Genomic DNA, 10,998 nt, shown 5'->3' on the forward strand with positions numbered 1-10,998 from the left:
TCAATTCTTTTGAGATTTGAAAGCAGAGTAGGATTTCAAAAGAAAATACATTATTTTGAAAAGCCGAGTATATGCATTTTTTTTTTAAAGATTTTATTTATTTGACAGAGAGAGACAGAGCGAGAGAGGGAACACAAGCAGGGGGAGTGGGAGAGGGAGAAGCAGGCTTCCCGCGGAGCAGGGAGCCCGATGCGGGGCTCGATCCCAGGACCCTGGGATCATGACCTGAGCCGAAGACAGACGCTTAACGACGGAGCCACCCAGGCGCCCCTATGCATTTTTTTTAAAGATAGTCCTGCATCACCATACCAACCCTGGAACAGGGGTTCTCAACTTTGGCTGCCCATTGAAAGCACCTGGGGAGCTTTCAAAATAGACATGCCAGAGTCCCTGCCCTTGAGATCATGATTTGATTGATCTCAGGAGAGGCCTGGTCATAGGGATTTTAAAAGCTCTCCAGGTGGTTCTCATGAGCAACCAAGGTTGAGAACCATTGCCTTAGATAGTCAAGAGATAGGTGAGGAAAAAAATGGTTGTTTTACAATGCTGTTATAAAAATCTCCTATGCATAAAGTAAGTTACATGTGAGACTTGATACTAATTTGATAGAATCCATTTTTATATGGCTGAAGGAGAAATAAAATAAATTTACTGGCTTATGTAAGAGACGAATAAGATACAAATAAAGATACAAAAAGATATGTATAAAGATACATATGTATTCTTAATTTATCTTCACAGCAACCTATTTATACCAACATGTCTGTCTATTCCCCACATAAGAATTATACATATGTACATGAATGTGTGTATAGATACCAAAGTATAGGATTCTTAAATGTAAACCTTACACTAATAAACATTTTTCCAAGGCAAATATTATCATTTTCTTTTTAAGTGGAAAGAGAAGTGGTTATTCCATAGCTACAATGTTCTGACATACCCTGGGTTAACATGAAGGACAGAGCTTCAGGTATCCCACCAGATTACCGCCTATTGTAATAACATTCTTATCTCCAAATCATAGTGTTCGCATGGGTAGAATGCTGGTTAGAATCCATTCACAAACACCACTTAATCCAGGAGTAACAATGGTAAAGCAGCAAGGGACAGAACGTAATTCAAAGGGTTGGAAAACTAAGGCTCCTGAGGTAATTCCTTTAAATTTTCTCTGAATAAGCTATGGTGGGCATTGTAAGACCCTTGTGTTCTGGCCCATGCTCCCTCTTCAGCTTAATTTCCTGCTACCATGCTCCTTACTCACTGCTCTCAAAGCACACTGGGATCCTTCACACTCTTTGAAAACAACACACTCTTTTTCACCCCAGGCATTTCACACTGTTCTCTTTGGGATGTCACCAGCTTGGAGAAGTTGCATCTGACTGCTTTAATCTAAACAGGCCACTCCTGTTTATTTTCATGCTCTGATTTTTTTTTTCCTGTGAATTTATTCCAAGTAGTAATTATATTTTTATATCTCCCAAATATAAGCCTCATGAGGGTAGGAAGCTAGTGTGTTTTGTTTACTACATTGTATCAGGCACCTACAATCAATGGATTCACAGTAGTCACCCACAGTTGTTAAATGAGTGAAATAAGTGAATGAAGAAACACAGCTCTGACATATGTGTAATACAGAAAACCAATCTGGCAATTGAAATAGAACTTCCATGAGTAGAGCTTTGGTCAACTGTTGATAGATTATTAGGAATTTGTAGAGCAAGGCAAGTTCAGTTTCTCTTTCAGCTGTGACCAAAAGATTCAATTAGAAAATAAATTATTAAAAGAACAGAAGGTAATTAAAAGATCCCTGGCCAAAAATAGTTAATATTGAATGATTTTATCAAACAGGGAAAATTGCAGGTTCTGTCATTAGAAGAAAATAGAATTCTTGTAAATTATTCAAAAGGAACAAGACAGTAACATGTGAAATTGGATATGAAATTGAGAAATGACTAGTTTTTTGTAATGGTGATATTGTTTGTTTTAAAATAAATATCAAAATTGAGGGGTAAATTAATCTGATTCCTGGCCACAATGGCATTCCTGGGTCTTAAGTAAAAATGTGATGGGATTGATTTATAACCTCCACGATACACTGTCATAAATAGTTCTTTCTATAGCCCTGTCTCATGCCTCTGCATTTGTGATATGAATAATTTGAACTGTAAAAGTGTGATAACAGAAGACAGTTGTGAAGCAATGGTACATCTGTTGTAAAATAAGGATGTCACATATCATGAGGGTAGATCAAGAGGCATGATCTTCATGATATGTGAAAAGACATTAAGTGTGGAAATGATGTTAATTACTTTCTAAATGTCATTTATTCAGTGTGTTCATGCTATGTTAGCAAAAGAAATATCTATTATCTCCTAATGGTTACTGGGACAAATAAATACCATATTGCTGCAGTAATTAAATCCTTTTAATAGGAAAGTGTTTGGTTCTGTTAAATTTATTTTTACATATTCAAGTTTTAAATGGGTTAAAGGTACAGTGATCTGGGTAATAGAGGCAATGTTAATCTATGCTTTCTAGAGTGTGTCTCGGTTCAGTTATGTAAACAGTATAAATGATAGATGTATAAAGAAAGGAAGCCAGAGTGAATAGGTATCGAAAGTCAATACAGAAGTTGCATTCATAGCGTGCCCTTGTTTTTCATGGATTACCATTTGTAATTCTGACCTGTGAAAGCAAATATTTCATGATATGCTCCTGCACGGATTTTCTGATATATCTACTTAAACCATGGGATTTATTTAAATCATGTATGTCTTTATTAACGTCAGGTACATATTTAAAGCTTTTGTGAGATTTATTGTGCCGTGTTTGCAAAGCCAGAGAAAGACTCTGAACTCCCTGCAGCTTGGCCGTCTCTGCTTTTACCAATCACTAGGTACGTTAAGAAACTACATGAAGAGTTGGAAGAAGTAACACATTTCTTAAGAATGCTGTGTCTCCTGGATCGCTTTATTATTTTGTAATGTCAGTTTTACAATGACACACCAGACCTGTTAGGAATTAAAATTAGGTCACTCCTTGGAAGGAAATATTTACCAAGCTCTTACTACATCCAAGGAACTTGGGTGGATTGTGGGGAGAGGAAGAATGTGAGGAGAATAAGGATAAAACTGTTAATTTGATGTGTAAGCGCATATCTATACATGAAAAAGTAAATGTATTACTGTAAGTATGACATACTTAGAAGACATAAAAAGAATGTTGGCTTTTATGAAATGTTACTTTAACATTGTTTCGAAAAGTATGTTTTATGGAATGCTAATCCTCGGAAATGCCTTGACCCATATTAAATAATTAATACATGGTTTTGATTAAATTATGGACTGAATATTTTAAGAAAGTGTTCCATTATCAATGTATATCAAATCCCCTTTTTAGTGATTCAAGATGCACATTATTGTAGGACTCTCAACAACCTCTCACAGACTAAATAAACTTATTCAATGATGTTTGTCACATTTCCTCAACTTTTTGAGTGTTATGAATATTTCCACTTATTTTAGGTCAAATAACAAGCAGTACGTATATATCTCCTACAACTTATTTTGAGACATACTGTAATGATTATTTAACTTATAGGTATTAGCACTTTTGCAGTAAAATGCCCGATGTGCATATTATCAGTGAGCAGGAGCGAGACAGAGGGGAGAGCATAAAAACTGTGTCCACCAGCCTCTGTTCCCTGTGAGCAGCTCTTGGGCCCTTGGAAGTGGGTCAAACCAGAGCCGGCACCTCAGACCACAGCCCCTGGACGAGCCAACAGGTCTCTTCCTCAGAACGACTGGGGGTGTGCAGCTGGGGGTCTGCCCCGGGAGGGGTAGCCTGCCAAGAACTGTATTTGGCAGACTACCCAGGAGCTCAGGCCCCCCTGGCCTCCACAGTCAGGCATCAAGCTGTGAAACCTGGGCTGTAGATGTGTGCATAGAAGCTCCCCTCTGGGAGATACTGGCGATTGGGAATGAGGCAGAGGAACACTGCAAAAATGGCACCTGCTGAAAAAAGAAATTAAAAGGAAAAACAAAAAAAGATTAAAAAGATAAAAAAAAAAGAAAAAGATGATACCCTCCAGCTTCAGCAAGGCTAAGAAAAAGTGTGAAGATAGCATCTGATGGCTAGAGCATAATAAAGATGGAACCCACTGTGGTGTGGGGGGAGTGGGGGTAAAAGTTGGCATCTGCTGCCCCACAAGACTGAGGGACAGTGTCTACCAGCCTCAGTCCCTGGAGAATATCCCATCATGCCCCTGGCTCTCGGTCTGATGGCTTTAAAAATAGTGTTGAGCCTCTTTCACATAAAGTCTGTGTACCTTTCAAAGACTGCTTCTGCTCAGGGCCCTGGAGCAGGTGAGTCTGCAAGAGCCCTTTGAGAGTCATTTCTCCCTTTGCTACAGCCCTGCAGGTCTTCTGGATGCAGGCCCTGTTAGTTTTCAAAACTAGATATTTTGGGGGCTCATCTCTCAGGCGAAAGTATAAAAGTTGGGGTGTCTGATGTTGGAGTATGAACCCTTTGCTCCTGGGGGAGAAGGTCCAGGTTTTGAGTTCTCTCCTGATTGTGGGTCAGCTTGCAGGGTAGGGAGTGTTTGGGGAGAGTGTGTCTCTGCCTTTCCTACCTGCTTCCATGTGTTGTTTTTCTTTTTTTTTTCTCATTTCCCAGATCTGAAGGAATTGTTCCACTGGTTTTTTTAGGATTTTTTTTTTTTTTTTAGAGGAAATTGTTCCACAGGTAGCTGTAGATTCAGTGTGTCTGTGGGAGGAGGTGAGTGCAGGATCTTCCTACATCACCATCTTAAACTGGCTCTTGAGTATTCTTATATGTACTAGTTTGGGTTCCTGAGAAATGGACAACAGGACAGGATTAGACATGCAACAGATTGATTGGGGGTGGGAGTTGGAGAAGGTGGGTAGAATTTTCAGAATAAAATGCAGAGAGACAGGAGAGTAATTGTGTCAGGAAAAATCTCAGACTGCCTCACAGTTTTAAAAAAGTTTTAGCCAAGTCACTGGGGAGTCCTCAAGCTAAAATCAGTCATTGAAGGAGTTTATCATCAGGTAATTCCTTAGTAACCCCACCATGCTCTATCACTGGCTTAGAACAGCCCACATGTAGTTTAGTCTTGGTGTAAATATGATGGAGAATAGAGAGGGACAATAGCTGGAGTCTTCATGTCTGCAATAGGACATATGAGCAGCACATTTTCATGACTGTCATACTATAGATAGATCTTTGTTTTCTCTAGGTTTGTTCCTATATGTCCAGATCCCTAATGTAATTTTTTAATTGCTAAATAAAGGATATAGGCATTTTTTTTAAAGATTTTATTTATTTATTTGAGAGAGAGAATGAGAGAGAGAGAGAGCATGAGAGGGGGAGGGTCAGAGGGAGAAGCAGACTCCCCGCTGAGCAGGGAGCCCGATGTGGGACTTGATCCCGGGACTCCAGGATCATGACCTGAGCCGAAGGCAGTCGCTTAACCAACTGAGCCACCCAGGCGCCCTATAGGCATTTTTTTAAGGCCCTTCATAGATGTTTCCAAATGGTGCACCATCCAGGGGCAAAGTTGGATGTGTTCATACTTATGTCAATTAAATGCACTTTCTTATACACTTATACCTTATACACTTGCCATCATTGGATGGTATCATTTTTATTAATTTTAAATCTTCATGAGTTTGAGATTCACAAGGCGATATTCGGACTTGATTGCAAAGCTGTGTTTTTGGACTGCTTTTGGCATTGCTTAGGGCACAGTGGAAACAGAAACTCAGTCCTTGTGTTGGTAGCATGTGGGCCCAGGGTTCCCAGTCTTTTATGATAGGTACTTGCCTTTCCCTGTTGCCCAGCTAGGCTTAATGCCAGCCCTGTTCTTTGGTTGCACTGGCCTCGGCTCCTCCCATTCACTTGTTCGTGCACTTGGTACTGTGCTGACGCAGTGGTAGGTGAGCATATGGAGGATCTTGCCTTTGGAGGATTGCACACGGCAACAACAGCAGGACTGCTGGTGGGGAAGCAGCATCTTGTTTGTTAAAGTCAACCCTCCTCCCACTGAAGCAGCCCCAGGCAGAGGGTCTACACAGCTGAGGATGTCAGAAAACATGGGGTGTCTCAGACCTTCACCAAGACTGGCATTTCAGGCAGAAAGGCAAACTTTGCCTAGGGGATATCACAGCAGAGTTTGATAGTTCCTGGTAATTAATCAGCTGCTTGAATGAAGGCATCAGGCTGTATCAGGAAGAGTGAATAAGGACAGAACTTTATATGGGTATAGAGGAAAATAGAATTCTTCGCAGCAAAAACGATACTATGCTGCAATATCCTCTCCAGAGGAATGGGTCCCTGTATATCCGGAGAAAATCCAAGCACTTTCCACAGCTTTGTCACTAGCTTTAGATGTAACTTTGGGCGAAGCTGCATCTTAGTTTCCTTTACTGTGAAATGAAGCAGCTGAAAATGGGATCCCTAAGAATCCTTACAGATTTAGTATTCTGGGGACCCAATCTCATCTCCCATCCCCTTCTCCCTGGTGCCTCTTTCTTTCTGAACCGCCCAAACTTAGGATCATTTGAATTCTGTCTCTTGTATCTCTTCACCTAGGAAAGCTTTGAAGGTATGTGAGTTGGCTTCAGCTGCCATCACAAAATACCAGAGATTTGGGGGGCTTAAATAACAGATATTTATCTCTCATAGTACTGGAGGCTGAGAAGTCCAAAATCACGGTGCTAGCAGTGCTGGTATCAATCTGAAATTGCTTCCCTTAGCTTGTAGACAGCAGCCTACCCATGGTGGTCTCATTGTGGAGAGAGAGTTCTGATCTCTTCTTCTTACAAAGACACTAATCCTACCAGATTAGAGCCCCACTCTTATGATCTCATTTAATCTTAGTTACCTCTTAAAAATCCTATTGCCAAATGTAGTCACCTCGGGGATTAGGGCCTCATTGGCACATGAATTTGGGATGTGGGCCATAATCAAATTGATAACAATAGGGTTGTGATCATTAAAGAGCTATCAGAAGCGTCATTCAGTTATGGGAACTGTGTCTTGCTCACACCCCAAACATCATGCTTTTTCCTGGCTCTTATCTTCAGGATGTTCCGTTTCTCTAAAATGCTTTTTCCAAAGCTTTTCTTTTCTCTAACTTGTAAAGTCCTACTTACCTTTTTTTTTTTTTTTTAAACATTTTGTTTATTTGAGAGAGAGTGAGGGAGGGAGAGAGCAAGCACAATGTTGGGGGGGGGCAGAGGGAGTGGGAGAGAGAGAAGCAGACTCTCTGCTGAACAGGGAGCCCGATGTAGTCCTTGATCCCAGGACCCTGAGATCATTACCTGAGCGCAAGGCAGATGCTTAACCGACTGAGCCACCCTAGCGCCCCTCCTACTTACCTTTTAAAAGTCAAACAAAACTTCTCTCTGGAATTCTGTCCTAAATCCATCACCTTTTAGGGTCTCTCACATTTTTCCTGTATTTTCCTACATTAGTTTGTATATATTTTATAGTGACATGTATTCCCTTCTCTGGAGATAATGCCATCCCCTTCCTTTCTCTTAAATTATTTATTTAAATGTAATTACTGTGACAGTTGAGATAATGCTTCACTCGACTTCCTTCTGGGATAGAGGAAGTTGTGATTTTTGTTGTTTTGGGATGAATAAGCCTGCCTCTTATGACAAGAGACGGTGTCAACCACTTAATGTAAATGAATTAAGCTGAATACATTTTTGTGTATGTAAATCATCACCCCTGAAATAATTCACTATGACTAATGTTGGCATTTCTGTATCTGGATTTTCAGTTGTAGCTGATAACAGTAACCTGGACAAAATAGGGTAGTAGAGATTTTAGATCATCTTGCTAGGATTTATGGCCTATCAAACAATTTGGGTTTAGTGTTATTTGTTTGTTTGTTTTTGAGAGAAATAATTTCATTACTTTTCTTTAATGACTATGAATCCATTCAGATTTTAAAGATATTTTTGAATCTGTGTGCATAAGAGAAAATTAATAAAACATTTCTAGAAAAAATATACATTTTTAAAATGATTAGCAAAAGGTTATGTTTAGAAATCTATGAGTAACAAAGATCCTCCATATATTTAGTGTCCTTCTTTAAAAAAATAATGTTCAGTTCTGCTCATGCTATTGCTCTCTTTCATCCTTGATAAATTTAGCAGAGGCATTCCCATCTTTTAGCTTTTTTAAGGAATCAGTTTTAGGTTTAGTTGATTATCTCCAGTGTTTTGTTTTGTTTTGTTTTAATTTAAGTCAGTTTCATATTTATTCTTTCCTTCCTACCTTTTATGGATTCACTCTGTGGTTATTTAATTTTTAATAGAATGTTTGATAGAACATATGAGTCTATGTCACAAGTCTGATCTTGCTTACCCCTGCCTCCATCCCTACCACACCCCATGTAGGACAGGTTAGAATCTCAGGTGGTGGGTGGTCATTAACTAGGGGGAAATGAAGATTTGTTAAAGTAGTGTTCTTACAGCACTCCATGAAGCCTTTAGAGAAGGAGAGCAAATTATTCAAATATGCCATTCGTTCATCATTCAGATTTCCTTGGTGTTTATATTGGATTTTATAAGGGGAGTAATTTGCACAATACCAGTTTTGCAAATGGAAAAATTGAGGTTGAGAGGGCTTAATTGATATTTATGAGTTATGTCAAAAGTAAATAAAAAACAGAAGTAAAACCAATGAATCACTTGAGTAGTAATTCGAAGAATTTTATCGTGCACACACTCAAAAGACGGTTTGCAAACATGGAGCACAAACCAAAACATGGAATGAGGTGCAGAGGGATATTGTTATAAAGCAACTTACATAGTACACAGGCAGTGTTTATTCTTTCCAGGGATTGGTTACAATGTTAGAATTTTCTTAAAGGAAAGATAATTGGTGAATTGTTACTTCATATCATTTTTGGGAACTATTTAAGTTTTGTTTATGATTTTCAGAGGCATAAGCAAGAAGTGACCCAGGTCAAGTTAGCCTCATTTGTCTTGCAAAATAAGCTAAATTAAGCTTTGCTTGATGACTAAACTGCTTTTGTCTGCTCAGGGTATTTTCAAGTCTGATCTCTGTTTGTGTTTGATTTTAACAGTTCACACAATTAGGAAGTGATGATGTTATGGTTCAAACAGTATAAAAAAAGCACTCACTGAATATGAAAAAAAGAAATGGAAGCCAGGTATAACACAATGTTGCAGGGTAAGCTGGGAGAAGAATAAGAAACAAACAATAAATCCAGACATGGAGTAATTAGGAACAGAGTCCTAAATAGGACTAAACAGGTGGAGCTAGAGGGTCTAGGATAATTGCCTTACACAAGGTTATAATGTCCAAAGCCCCATGAGGTAAGTACATGGGTCATTTGAGGTTAGAGCCTTGGAGTATTGCCTAGTCACTGTGACATTGATTTACTAAATTGTTTGTATTTACCAAAATTGACGGTTCACTGAATTGTCTTTGTAAGCTGACTTTGACTTCAATTTTGAAATGCCCAGAAAGTAATAATGGGAAAACAAACACAGACAAATATATGTTTGCTAGATTGTACTACTCAGATATGTTTGCCTAAATGTGAGGTCTGAGATGGGTTCTTTACTTTGAGATCCTAAAATAGGCTGTCTAGAATGACATCATCCCACCAGGAACATCTTCTTCAGAACTTTTGTGGTTCTAAACATATGTAGCATATATAGAACAGAGAACAAATAGATTTCCAGATTCCACACATTGTATGCATACATACACATTCATACACACACATCTGTTTCTTGGCCTGGCCCAGGAATTTATTTCCCATATGCTCCATTCTCTGGCTTTCCAATGGTTCATTTTATGATATTATATTCTTTCACACATGAATGATTTGAAAGACATAAGTAGCAATCTGCCTGCTGTGAATTGACTTCTAACTCCCTTCTTTCTTAATGTCCATGCATTTGAGCCTCCATAACCAAGTGCCAAGAAAGAGGTTTTCACTGCTTGGTATTTACACTCTATCTGCATTTCCACTCTACCCCACCCTCAAAGAAAACATTTGGACTTAGTTCAGCGTTCTGAAAGAATATTTGCATTGTAGATTCCCTTTTAACATTTGCAGTGAAAATAACGAGAGACAACTCATTCCCTAATGCTCCCATTACAGAGTATTTGTGTAAAATTAATTAGAAAAGAATTAATATTGTATATGCTCCACTTATAGACCGAAATATTTTCTTGGAATCGATTTGATGTCATGTTTTCTCCCCCCAGAATATCGTCAGCATGATGCAAATATTTATTTCATTTTCATTTATTTGTATTAAGAAAATGGGCTTTTTACTTTTGTGCTTATATATCTTGATGATTACCCCTATCAAAAAAACCTGGCCATGGTATTTCTTTATAAAGAAATAAAACATGCATTTTATACATAGGAAACCCTAGAGAGACAAATCAGACATGGTCCCTGACCTCAGAGAGGTTATGGTCTAATATAGAAGAAGGTTATTGAATACGTAATTGTAGGTAAGAATATTCAGAATATGCCACACAGCTATATAACTTACACTTTTACCCTAGTCTGTGGCAGCATTGAGGACTTTTAGAGAAAATGACCTTAATATTAAGACCTGACAGGGCGCCTGGATGGCTTAGTCCTTAAGTGTCTGCCTTCGGCTCAGATCATGATCCCAGAGTCCTGGAATCGAGTCCCGCATCGGCTCCCTGCTCAGCAGAGAGCCTGCTTCTCCCTCTCCCTCTCCCCGTGCTTGTGTTCCCTCTCTCGCTGTGTTTCTCTCTGTCAAATAAATAAATAAATAATCTAAAAAAAAAAAATTAAGACCTGACAGATGAGTAAGCTCTCCCTACCTTCCCTAAAAGAAAGGATAGGCTATGCAGATCAGGCAAGTATAATTGCTAGCCCTGCAGGCAAGCACGTGATGTGACCTCCTGCCATCTTGACTAAAGAGTGGTCATTTGTAAAAG

Source organism: Phoca vitulina, unplaced genomic scaffold (genome assembly GCF_004348235.1).
Source record: "Phoca vitulina isolate PV1807 unplaced genomic scaffold, GSC_HSeal_1.0 scaffold30, whole genome shotgun sequence".
NCBI lineage: Eukaryota > Metazoa > Chordata > Mammalia > Carnivora > Phocidae > Phoca > Phoca vitulina.